This window comes from Dromiciops gliroides, chromosome 6 (genome assembly GCF_019393635.1).
Source record: "Dromiciops gliroides isolate mDroGli1 chromosome 6, mDroGli1.pri, whole genome shotgun sequence".
Classification (NCBI taxonomy): domain Eukaryota; kingdom Metazoa; phylum Chordata; class Mammalia; order Microbiotheria; family Microbiotheriidae; genus Dromiciops; species Dromiciops gliroides.
The window spans coordinates 196,873,611-196,887,459 of NC_057866.1; the positions used below are offsets into that span (position 1 = coordinate 196,873,611).

The window sequence follows — 13,849 nt, forward strand, 5'->3', positions numbered from 1 at the left end:
AGTGGATAAAGCACCGGCCCTGGATTCAGGAGTACCTGAGATCAAATCCGGCCTCAGACACTTTACACTTACTAGCTGTGTGACCCTGGGCAAGTCACTTAACCCCCATTGCCCCCCCCACACAAAAAAATTATGTAAACTGATAATTTGTTAAAAAGCAGAACAAATGATATGGTTGCTTTCTTCATAAAGTGGAAATTTATACGTTTGAGGTTGTCATCATGTTAGGAGTAGTGCAAAATTTGGCACATGTAGGATCATCTAGGAAGGTGTGTTAACTGACACATTATTAGAATTAATAAATTATGCATAACAAAATGCATGCAGTCAATGCATGATAAAGCATCTTTCCAATACAAGCCCTCTCCCTCTTGTATTAATTTGATTGTGCATTATCCTTTATGGCATTGTACATTAAATATTACATATAGCATATCCCTAAAGTTAAGAGAAGGAAAGTAACTGCTGCTTGAAAAGTTATTCCGGGTTGCTCTTTGGTTTTGAATCTCAGGCCCTCAAGGTGAGCATTGGCCGACTCCAGCCTGCTCAGCTATGTTCAATTCCTTGGCTGAGCTTTCTTCTTCACAATGACAGTTCTATAAGTCACGGCCAGGTCTCTTCCCCTAAAGTGATCCGTCCAGTGATCCTCTGCCTGGACTGGACCACCCCTCGCTTTGTGATTTCCCCTTTTCTGTTGTTTTCATTGTATGATTTCTTCTCCCTTACCACTACCATGTTAGTCCCTGTGACCTTCCATTTCATTATTCATGAGTCCTTTCAGAATATCTTTGGGGAACTTCAGAAGTGGGAGCTCAGGGAAGAGAAAGTCCAAGGGAAGCAAGTTGGAGATAGGAATGTCCTTGGCTTTCCCAGTGTTTAGTGCAAACTCCTGCCAGGTAGAGGAGGCTATCTCTGAAGGGGAGGCAGGCTCCACAGTTCAGATTTTTCTACAGAATGGGCCATCTACATCTGATGCCTACTTGAGCCTGTCCTTCTCCGCACAGAGCTGCTTGCTTTCTCTCCTTTCCTTGTCGGCCACAGGAAAGTCTATGTGTCACTTCAGATGAGCAATCTTGGTTGCCTGCTCTTCTACTGTGTTTTTGTCATCCTTTGGGACTTTGCTGCCAGGACATGGTTCTGTCGGCTCTTTCCTCTTCTGAAGGAGAAAAAGTAGAGTGTCTGGGTCCCTGTGGAAGACCTCTGGCCCTGCTGCAGGAGGACTGAAGTGCTGAGACATGGACACACCCTGGCCCTCAGACCCATCCTCAGCCAGTGGCTTGGTAGACGTCAGGAGTCTGCGACTGGGCTTTGATTTTTCCTCCCACTTTGCCGTTTTCTACCTCTTTCATAGGATTTAGGCCTAGAAGGCACTTTAGAAGACATCAAGTCCAATCCCTTCATGGTACATATGAAGAAACTGAGGCCCAGAGAGGTTAAATGGCTCAGTCACAGAGCTAATAAGTCTTAGGGAATTTCAACCTTGTGCTTCCTGATTACAAGCCCCTGTTCTATCCAATTCGTCATACTGTCAGTAGAATACCTTTTTGAATTGCTTTGCTGCCTCCTAAAAATTGAACTCTGAAGCTAGTTAGTCTAATACTTGGGGAACAGACCCTTGTTAATATCATACTCAAGATGTTTCCAACTTCATAGAATTTTCTCAGAATTGCATTTTATGGGCATGAGTTTTGAGACCGTTATCATGAAGACATCCACAAAAAACTTTAATGGAATTGTTAGAAACGCAGCTAACAGCTTGAATAGTGTTGTGAGGCTAAAGTGTTGCTTGCAGCTCACACCTCAAAGCTCAAATAATCCAATCAGGCAGGTGTGGTTGAAGGCTTTATTCATCTTTACAAAGATGAACACTGTTCTGAATGTGCTAGAGAGTGTACTGTAGTGAGGTTCCATACTGTTAGTTATAACCACCAAGGGGCTCTCTCAACCAATCACATTACAGTATGACAATTCCATACAGCATTACAGAAACAACCAATCACAGCATATTTTGCCAACCTCCCATATGTGGTAACTGTAATGACCAATCAGATGGCCCCGTTAACCACCAATCAGATTGTACTAGCCAACCAATCAGATTGCAATACTAGGCTTTAAGCTTATTCTGGGCAAGAATGTGCATTCCTCACTAGAACAGTGCTGTATCAACATACACAACTTGTCAAGAAACAAAACTTAAGTTGGGGTCACATGGGAATCACCTCCTGTGCCTCATGATGAATTCCCAGCTTAGCTCAGTTACCACAAAGCACAAATTCCCAGGGACCTTGGCTTCTCAGAGCCTTGTGTGTCAAGCAGCCCCTTACTGGGAAGTCTGGGCAGCACAGTTGTGGGACTTGAAACTAAACTCACTATCTTTAGGACTCTGAAAAGAATCCAAATATGGTCTTTTCTCTCAGAACTTCTGAGTATCTGAGAGGCAGTAGAGAGAATGATTAGAGAAATGGCCTGGAAGTAAGGTAGACCTTGGTTCAAGTTCAGCCTTTGACACATACTGCTTGTGGTACCTAGGGCAAGTCAATTAATTTTCACTCTAAGAGTATAAGCTCCAGAAGCAAAGATGCCTAACTGCATTGGTAGATAGTTTCCTCAAACACAATTTCCCTGTGCCAATGAAATCACAGTTCTAGTCCTTATCCAGATTCCAAGGTATTCCTGCCCCATGACAAAGGCTCTTTTTCAGTTTTCTTTTTGATATCCTTGTCATGACTGAGAATTATGACAAATTTGAAGTTGTGCCATAGTGTGGCAGCATATAGAAGTAGTCATAAAAATTAATTTTCTTATTTAAGAAATATAATGATAATTTACTTTTTTTTCTGATAAAAGGATTTTATTTTTTTCTAGTTACGTGTAAAGATAGTTCTCAACATGTGTTTATACAAGCTTTCCAATTTCAGATTTTTCTCCCTCCCTCCCCTCCCCTAGACAGCAGGTAATCTGATATGTTATATATATATATATATATATATATATATATATATTTATATATATATGTGTGTGTGTGTGTGTATGTATGTGTGTGTATATATACACACACACACACATATATATATATATATATACATATATAACATTAAATATATTTCTGCATTAGTCATGTTATAAGAGAAGAATCAAAGCAATGAGGAAAAACCTCAAAATTGAAATAAAACAGCACCAAAAGCAAAAGAAATAGTATTGTTTATTCAGCATCTATACTCCACAGTTCTTTTTTCCTGGATTTGGAGATCCTCCTCCATCATGAGTTCCCTGGAACCCTTCTGTACCATTGTATTGGTGAGAAGAATATAGTCCATCACAGTAGGTCAACACACAATGTTGATGATACTGTATACAATGTTCTTCTGGTTCTGCTCATCTCACTCAGCATCAGTCCATGTAAGACACTCCAGGTTTCTCTGAACTCCTCCTGCCCATTGTTTCTCAGAGAACAATAGAATTCCATTACATTCATATACCACAACTTGTCCAGCCATTCCCCAATTGATGGGCATCGCCTCAATTTCCAATTCCTTGCCACCGCAAAAAGAGCAGCTATAAATATTTTTGTACATGTGGATCCCTTTCCCTTTTTTATGATCTCTTTGGGCAAAAGACCCAAAAATGGTATGTCTGGGTCAAAGGGTATGCACAGCTTTATCGCCCTTTGGGTATAATTCCAAATTGCTCTTCAGAATGGTTGGATCAGTTTACAGCTCCACCAACAATGCATTAGTGTTCCAATTTTTCCACAGCTTCTCCAACATTTATTATTTTCCTTTTTTGTTATATTAGCCAATCTGATAGGTGTCAGGTGGTACCTCAAAGTTGTTTTAATTTGGATCTCTCTAATCAATAGTGATTTAGAGCATTTTTTCGTATGGGAATAAATAGCTTTGATTTCTTCATCAGAAAACTGCCTGTTCATATCCTTTGACCATTTCTCAATTGGGAAATGACTTGGATTCATATAAATTTGATTTAGTTCCCTATATATTTTAGAAATGAGACCTTTATCATAAGTACTTGCCATAAAAATTGTTTCCCAGATTTCTGCGTCCCTTCTAATTTTGGATACATTGCTTCTGTTTGCACAAAAACCTTTAAATTTAATGTAATCAAAATCATCCATTTTGCATTTCACAATATTCTCTATCTCTTGTTTGATCATAAACTATTCTCCTTTCCAAAGATCTGAAAGGTAGATTATTCCTTCCTCTCCTAATTTACCTATGATATCACCTCTTATGTCTAAATCATGTACCCATTTTGACCTTATTTTAGTATAAGGTGTAAGATGTTGATCAAGCCTAATTTCTGCCATACTATCTTACAGTTTTCCCAGCAGTTTTTGTCAAATACTGAATTCCTATCCCAGAAGCTGGAGTCTTTGGATTTATCAAACACTGCATTACTAATGTCATTTACTACTGTGTCTCCTGTTCCTAGCCTATTTCATTGATCCTCCACTCTGTTTCTTAGCCAGTACCAGATAGTTTTTATGACTGCCGCTTGATAATAAAGCTCCAGGTTTGGTACAGCTAACCCACCTTCCTGTGCATTTTTTTCATTATTTTTCTTGATATTCTTCACTTTTTGTTTTTCCAGATGAATTTTGTTATTATTTTTTCTAGCTCTATAAAATAATTTTTAGGTAGTTTGATTGATATGGTGCTGAATAGGTAAATTAATTTAGGTAGAATTGTCATTTTTACTATATTAGCTCTGCCTATCCATGAACAATTGATATCTTTCCAATTATTTAGATTTAACCTAATTGAGTAACATTTTTTCCCTGTTTACCTTTTAAATCTTCTCTTGAGTCTTATATGTTAAGATTGAATTTTCTATTCAGTTCTGATCTTTTCCTCAGGAAACCTTGAAAGTCCCTAGTGTCATTGAATGTCCATCTTTTCCCCTGAAAGAGAATTCTCAGTTTTGCTGGGTAATAGATTCTTGGCTGCAGTCCAAACTCCTTTGCCTTCTGGAATGTCTTATTCCAAGCCTTGCACTCCTTTAATGGTGAAGCTGCTAGGTCCTGAGCAATCCTGACATTGGCTCCATGATATTTAAATTGCTTCTTTTTGCCTGCTTGGAGTATTTTCTCCTTCACCTCATAATTCTGGAATTTGGCTATAATATTCCTTGGAGTTTTCCTTTTGGGGTCTCTTTCAGGAGGTGATCGGTGGATTCTTTCAATGACATTGAGGGGTATACCCTCCATTTACAATTCTTTGTGACCACCAAAAGACCTCCTATAATATCTTCATACAGATAGGTCCTTTCCCCCATTTTTTATTTATGTGGGATATAGACCTAGTAGCTGTATTATTGGAAGTAGAGGCCTTGGGTTATAGTCCCATTTCTCCAGAAAGGTTAGACCAGTTCACAATTCCTCCAACAATTCATTCATGTATCAATTTTCCTACATCTTCTCCAGCATGTATCACTTTCTTGTTCTGTCATGTTAGGTGAACTGGTCAGTGAGTTATTTTAATTTACATTTATCTAATGAATAGTGATTTAGAGTAATTTTCATGTTAATATTGATAGCTTTGACTTCTTCTGAAAACTGCCTGTTCATATCCTTAGACCATTTTTCAATTGGGGAATGACTCATTTTTTATCAATCTGGTTCAGTTTAATATGTTTGCGAAATAAGGCCTTTGTAAGAGAAACTTACTTTAATTTCTCCCAGTTCCCAATTTCCTTCTAAACTTGGCAACATTGGTCTCATTTGTGGAAAAACATAAATTTCATTTCATCAAAATTATCCATTTTACTTTCTATGATCCTACCTCTTGTTTGGTCCTTTATCTATAGATCTTACAATTGAAATGTTTCATGTTCCCCTAATTTGCCTGTGACATCATCCTTTATGCATAAATCATGTACACATTTTAAACTTATCTTGGTCTATGGAATAAGAAGTTGATCTATGCCTAGATTCTGCCAAACTGATCTCTAATTTATATAGCAATTTTTGTCAAATGGTGAGTTCTTGACCCCAAATCATGGATCATTAAGCTTATCAAACACTAGATTATCATAGTCATATACTATTGCATAACTAATTTATTACATTCATCTGCCACTCTATTTCTTATCCAATACACAGTTATTTTAATATTAAAGCTTTATAATATAGATTAAAATCTGGTATTGTTAAGCAATTTTCCTTTACTTTTTAAACACTGATTCTCTTGATATTCTTGACCTTTTGTTCTTCCATATGACTTTTTTATTATTTTCTCTAACTTCATAAAATAATTTATTGATAGTTTGATTGGTATGACAGTGAATAAGTAAACTAATTTAGGCAAAATTGACACTTTATTATATTAGCTCAACCTATGCATAAACAATGAATATTTCTCTAATTGTTTAAATCTGTCTTTATCTATGTGAATTGTTTTGTAATTGTGTTCATATATTCCCTGTATGTCCCTTGGCACGTAGACTCCCAGGCATTTTCTGCTGTCTAATTATTTTAAATGGAAATTTTCTATCTCTTCCCATGGGGTTTTGTTGGTAATACATAGTAATTTTAAAACAAAATACTCAACAGGACTATAGAAGTCAGCACAATTTTTACCAGATGATTTTTAGGATAGTATAGTGTACATTTTCTATAACAAGTATGACTCAATATCTCATATGTTAATTTGAAATCTGGACACATCTTTTAATCCTACTTTTGACATTTAGAGGCTGTTAGACAATGAGTAACCGAATCATTTAACCTCTATTAACCTCAAATTCCCCACAAGGAAAATGGAAATTATTGTAATAAGACTTAAATAAGATAACTAATAGAAAGTCTTGTGGGGGAAAATATACATATCTACATGCACATACATACATATATACATACATACATATGTGTGTGCCAGCTGTTTGAAATATAGAAAATGTTTCTTTATTTCATATGAATGTGTTTTGGTAGGAAACCATATTTCAAAGCAACTCAGCTTTCCATTCAAATCTTGAGTCTCCTTTGTTTGTATCTTTATCAACTTACACCTGTATTATTGCAATAGACTTCTAGTTGGTCTGCCTGTCTTAAATCTCTCCTCATTTTATTTCTTCCCTTATTCAATAAACTTTCTTGATTTCTTCTTATCTGCAGGATCCAGTATAAAATTCTCTGTTTTTTTTTAAATCCTTTATTACCTGGTACCTTCATACCTTTTTAATCTCTGTGTACCTTCCTTCTTTCCACATGTTCTGAGATCTGGTAACACTGGCCTTCTTGCTGTTGCTCACACAATACACGTCATCTTCCCACTGTGGGCATTTTCAAAGGCTGTATTTCTTGTTTGGAATGTTGTCTGTGTGTATTCATGTTGTCTGCACCACCCATCTTCCCCGGTTTGCTTTGTCAGTGAAAATCCCAAGGAATCTCTCTCAGAACTTCTTTTTTTTTTAATTTTTAAAAAATTTTTTAAATTTAAATTTTTTTTTAGTGAGGCAATTGGGGTTAAGTGACTTGCCTAAGGTCACACAGCTAGTAAGTGTTAAGTGTCTGAGGCCGGATTTGAACTCAGGTACTCCTGACTCCAGGGCCAGTGTTCTATCCACTACACCACCTAGCTGCCCTTTCAGAACTTCTTTAGACAAGTTCCTTGCCTCTGTGATGATCTCCAACTTAATCTGTATATAACTTATTTGTCCATAGTTGTTTTCACACTGTCTTCACCCATTAGGCTGTAAATTCATTGAGGGCAGGGGCATTTTCTTAGCTTTTTTTTTTTTTTATCCTCACTACTTAGCACAGTGCCTAGCACATAGTAATTGCTTAATGATGCTTCTTGATTTGACTAAAAGCGATCTACTTAAAGAAGTAGGAGAAACATAAATATCACAGGTACTCTCTGTAATGAGGACGATTATAACCAGAAGCAGCCTGGTGAAGCCTAGAGAACACCAGGCATGAATGTCAAAGACCTGTCTTGGAAGGCCAGCTCTGCTACTTGGCTTCTTCATGACAAATCATTTCAGCTCTTCGAGAAGCAGTTTCCTCAATCTTCAAAATAAACATACTCCCTTCTCTGCCTATGTCACAGGACTGCTGTGTAGCTCAAATGAAAAAATATGTATGCACACAAATTATTCAACATATATGTATGTGTGTATACATACATATATAGAATTTGTATATAAACACATGCACACACATACATACACACATACATTTGTGTATACACACCAATAGAAAAACCACAACAAAATTTCCCTTGCCATAGTGGCATTTTTTCCCATGGAAAATTTGAATGAAAGTGCAAAGATGAAAGGACAGATTCTCATTGATTTCATACATCTTGATACCACCAGCTGTGCTCAGTGGTTAAAATACAGGAAGCAAAAATCTTTTAGGTTTCTCTGAACAAATTCAAACACATCTGGATATGAGACAAAGCTTATTTCATTACTAGGATTTTCTTCTCTAGAGAGATATTTCCCCAAATAGATGCTATTTCTTTTTTTTTTTTTAATTTTTTTTTTTTTTTTTTTTTTTTTTTAGGCAATGGGGGTTAAGTGACTTGCCCAGGGTCACACAGCTAGTAAGTGTCAAGTGTCTGAGGCCGGATTTGAACTCAGGTACTCCTGAATCCAGGGCCGGTGCTTTAACCACTGCGCCATCTAGCTGCCCCCAATAGATGCTATTTCTAAAGTCAGTCACCAAGTCTCCAATTTATTCTTCTTTTTCTAGTCCTGCTCCTAAAACATTTTCAGTTTTAAAAAAATAAATCTTACTTTCTCACATTTTAAATAATTTAAAATCCTGTTGTTGAATAATAGCTGAAATTCATATGGTGTTTTAAAGTTTGCAAAGAATTCACATTATTTTATTGGATGTCAACAACAATCCTTTGAGGTTAGAGAAAATTATCTCTTTTTTCTCATGAAGACATTAAGACTCAGGGTCAAGTAACTTGCCCAAAGTCACACAGCTAGTAACCATCTCAATTGCTATTTAAACTCATGTCTCCCTAACCCCCAGTAGCTCTATGCTTATGCTAACTAGCTACCCATAGCTACTTGAAGACAATGACCTAGATGAATATTGTGATCTATTCTCCAACACAAACTAAACAAAATAACAACAATAACAACAACAAAAAACAACACTGATTGAATGGTTACTATGTGAAAGGCACTGTGCTATTTATCAGGGATACTGAAACAAAATGGAAGAGAGGCCATGGCCTGAAGGAGCCAAATTTGTTAGAATGAGGTAGAACTGAGTCCAATGCCTGCCTCTGACACACATTAACTCTGTCCCAGTTCAAATTAATTTCTCACTGCCCCAGGCAACTAAGACTATATATTATAGACAATTCGTGGTCTGTGTTGGTAGAGGGAATTTCCATATTGGGAGTTCCCTATAGCAATGAAATCAAAGTGTGTGGCTAAATGAAACTATATAAATGTGATTTGTTATTAGAATAATTGATAAAATCATGTTATCCACTTTTTGGGAGCTATATTACACTCAAAGATTACTACTTATTTCTCTTCTAAAATGGAATTTGATTCATTTGTACAAAGCACTTTATTGTCTAGCTCTCTGATGTCATTGTTACCTAATAGTATGTATTTTAACTGTCTGGGATAATTTCTTATCTCAGTTCTAGACCATGAACTTCTTAAAAGTGGCTGTCATATTTATATATGCATGTATGTATGTGTGCATGCATGTATATATGTTTATGTCTGTATACACACAAAAGTATATAAATATACATGTTTATACCTATAAATACACATATACTCACACATAGACAGATAAACAAATAGATAGTCTTAAAATGCTCAGCCATGGGCTCTACAAATAAACTAAAATAGATTAAGCATCTACTATGCACCAAGTACTGGATGGGCATTGAAGACAACAAGACAGAATGGAAACAGTCCCTATCCTCAAAGAAGGGTTTAATAAATACTTTTTTTAGTGAGGTAATTGGGGTTAAGTGACTTACCCAGGGTCACACAGCTACTAAGTGTTTAGTGTCTGAGGCTAGATTTGAACCCAGGTACTCCTGACTCCAGGGCCAGTGCTCTATCCACTGTGCCAACTAGCTGCCCCAAAGGGCTTAATAAATATTTGAGGTCATGTTGTGTACATTTCACAAGGTCAACTAAATCATGCTCTCCATCATCTTGTAATATATTTTCACTGCCAATCATAGTCAATTGCAAAAAATGAAGACATTTTCGAGTCCTACTAACTAAGGCACTAGGAGTTAAGGAATTTTCATTAATTTTCCAAATAACTTTAGGCTTTTCATATTCTAGGTCAGTGTTTATTTCAGTGATATGACAGTTAATGGATCTTTACAAAGCATGACTTTGAAATCATCTTTTTTTTTCCCCTGTCAATTAAAGGGATAAAAGTGTTCAATACAAATAGGGTATTCAAAATTAAAGCATTTTTTAAAAAATAGTCTGCTGTTTTTCACTGATATGGATACTCTTTTCACTGAAGTAGGATCATGGATTTATTACTATAATGGTACTACAGAATGCAACCTTCTGGTTTTATAGATGAAGAAACAGAAGCCTAATAAAAGGCTTGCCCAAAGTCACACATTCAATATGTTTCATATATGAGAAAGAAAAAAAAATAGAATTTACTGAAAGAACATGTAGCTAATGAGAAGCCTCACCTCATGGGAGGCATTTCTCACTTGTTAGTTCCTTCTCTGGAACTTAGATGACCATATTTAGAACTATGATGCTAGAAATACATTAAAGATATTTGCCATTTTAGGGTTTGAAGAACATGGGAAAGAAAGGCTACAAGTGAACTTGGAAAATTGGACAGCAGCAGCAGTAGCAGTTGGGAGTCATTGAAAGTTCTGCTCATTTTCCCAAATGCAATCCAACCTAAAAGCCTCTGACTACTTATTTGGGGCTTAACTTATTGTCCATCTACAATGCAATCTAAGGTATCTGTTAAATTATTTTTGACAGGCTCCCTTACCTATAGTTTGAAGAAAACACCTCCCCCCCCTTATTTGTTTTGTTCTGGACTTAAGAAACAAAACAAACATATCCATAATATAGTAGAATTTAAAAAAATATGATTGCACATAAAACTATAAGACTTGCTATTCCTTTTAAATATGTAATAAATTATCATGTTTCTTTGTGTGTGGTGAGTATTTGTTTGTCTCTGTGTGTGTGTGATAAATGGTAGAAGTACTTGGCAGTCTCCAGTTATCTGGCTAATTTCAGGTTCTCTATAATCTTCTGAAGGTAACTGACAGCTATCATATCTCCCCATTCTTTCATATGCTCCTTCACACTGGAATGCTATTTCTCTAAAGAATCAACATGTATAAATCCCTTTACTTACATAACTTCTCTAAGGCTCATTTAATAATAAACTCAAGGACAGGGAAAGCATTTGTTAGTGACTTCTATTTGCAAAACGCTGTGCTAAGTGCTCTATAAACACCATCTCATTCTATTCTCACAACAATCCTGGAAGATATGAGCTATTATTATCTTCATTTTACAATTAAGGAATCTGAGGCTGAGGCAAGTGACTTGTCCAGGATCACACAGCTGGTAAGTGTCCAAGGAAATGATTTCAATTTGCATCTTCTTCTCTCCAGGGCCAACAATCTATCAACTGTCCCATTTAGCCACCTAGGGCAACTCTATAGGGCAGAATACAGGTGGACTCTCTGTCATTGGCATCCTCAGCAAGGTATAAAAATTATGCCTACTGTTCCTAGCCAATGACATTTTTGAGCTTTTATGAAAGCAAATGCGATTTAGCATACAAAATGCCATCTAAAGGAAAATTTTTCTGATGTAAAAATATCTCTCCGCAACCTAATATTAAAACAGGACCACTTTGGGCTACAGTAATGTTATTTGCCTATCTTCCTTGTTCCTATTTCTGACTCTGCTAGGAGTTTAATGACAAAGAGCATATCCTACTCTTCTTGTGCTTAGGCCTCTGCACTCAGTTGTCATCACCATGCCTAACACATAGCAGTCAGTCAATAATATTTGTCATTTTTAACGATGATGATGAGATGCTGGGGTGAAGAGAAGGAAAAAATGTATATATAATATATATATACACCTATATTGATTGATTTTGACATATATATGTATATATGTGTGTATCTGTATATATACATACATACGCATGCATATATATATATATAATATGTGCGTGTGTGTGTGTGTGTGTATATATATATATATATATATATATATATACATGCTGAGGGAAGAAGGGGGGAGGGACAGAGAGAGAGAGAGAGAAATGGAAAATCTCAATACTTGAAAAGCAGCATTATGTAGTAGTTAGAGAGCTGGCTTTACTTGAAAAGGAATTCTAATTGTAATGGAAATATAAAAAGAAGTAATAGTGTTGCAGATGGTTTGATTTTACTTTTTCATGGCATAAAGTAAAACACTGCTTTGAGGTTACTGAAAAAAAGGAGTAACATTACTACTCTATGCTATTATTTTATTTTTCATAGTTGCTATATTTTATTGTAATTTCTAAAACAAATGGTTTCCTGGGGACAGTTAGGTAGCACAGTGGATAAAGCACTGGCCCTGGATTTAGGAGGACCTGAGTTCAAACCCAGTCTCAGACACTTGACACGTACTAGCTGTGTGAAACTGGGAAAGTCACATAACCCTCATTGTCCTGCAAAAATTAAAAAAAAAAAAAAGGCTTCCTGGAAGAGTCGAGTGGTGATGTATTTCTTAAGATACAGTGATAGCTATTGAATATCCCAACAGTTTCCTTAAATAGTACACTACATTTTCATATATCACTTTCTCAGAATGGATGATTGAAAATATTGCTCATTTTTGGTTCCAATAAAGTTGCAAAAATAGTATAGATTTCCAGATTAACTCTTGTAATGGACCATGCACAGAGGCTCATTTAACTTCTTTTCTGGGATGATCAAACAGGTCATATGTACTCTGGTATAGTGAAGTGTGGTCACCAAACCATTTCCCCCTCTACTTTGTTTCAGTTTAGAATGTTCTTGGCAGTAACATTGAGTTCTATCAGTCGAGAAAGAAATAAACTGAGTAGGCCTCGAAGCTATTTCCATCACTGGACAAAATAATTGCCTTGGCATTCCAATTTTTACGTGTGTTTACTAGTGATTCACACTAATTCAGAGTTTATATCTGGGATGAAACAAAAAAAAATCCATTTATCAACATGAGAATGATGTCTTGTGTAGTAAGAGTAGAAGTTAATGAGATTCTAGCTGAACTCATCTCTACTCCCAATTACTTTTCTGTACAGCATCTTCATATAAGAAGATTTTGTATTGTTCAGTGATAAAATTATTAATTTACTCCCTCCACCACAATTGAAAAAAGCACTGGTTAATTACCAGAACCTCACTCTCATTTACATTATAAATATTCAGAATGGCCCTGTGTTTCAAATAACATTTTATTCTCTTTTCCTTTCATAAAGAAGGCAATTAAAATGCATCAGATTAACAGTCTACAATAGATGAAGGACTATGTAATCAATAGAGAAAAAGTCTTGAAGTCAGGAAGGCCTAGGTTCCATCCTCACATCTGACATATACTGGTTATTTCATTTTGGGAAAATCATTTCACTTTTCAGTGTCCTAGGCAACTCATAACAAAGGTACCAACCAGCTTGGGCAGAAAGAATTTCCTTCTCTGGGAATTCTTTCTGCCAGTGTATTAACAGATCAAGTGCCTATCCCGTTCAATAACAACTGGTTAAGTGAGGGGATTTTTTTCATGTAATAGCATAGTTATAGAAATATTTTGCAATCCAGTTTGAGAATGTTGGTTTTGTAAAAATGAAATATAT

At 36.0% G+C, this 13,849-nt stretch overlaps 1 pseudogene; it reads right to left on the reverse strand.

Moving 5' to 3' along the window:
* Positions 1-736: 736 nt before the first annotated feature.
* Positions 737-11,290, reverse strand: LOC122732191 (annotated as a pseudogene).
* Positions 11,291-13,849: the final 2,559 nt, after the last annotated feature.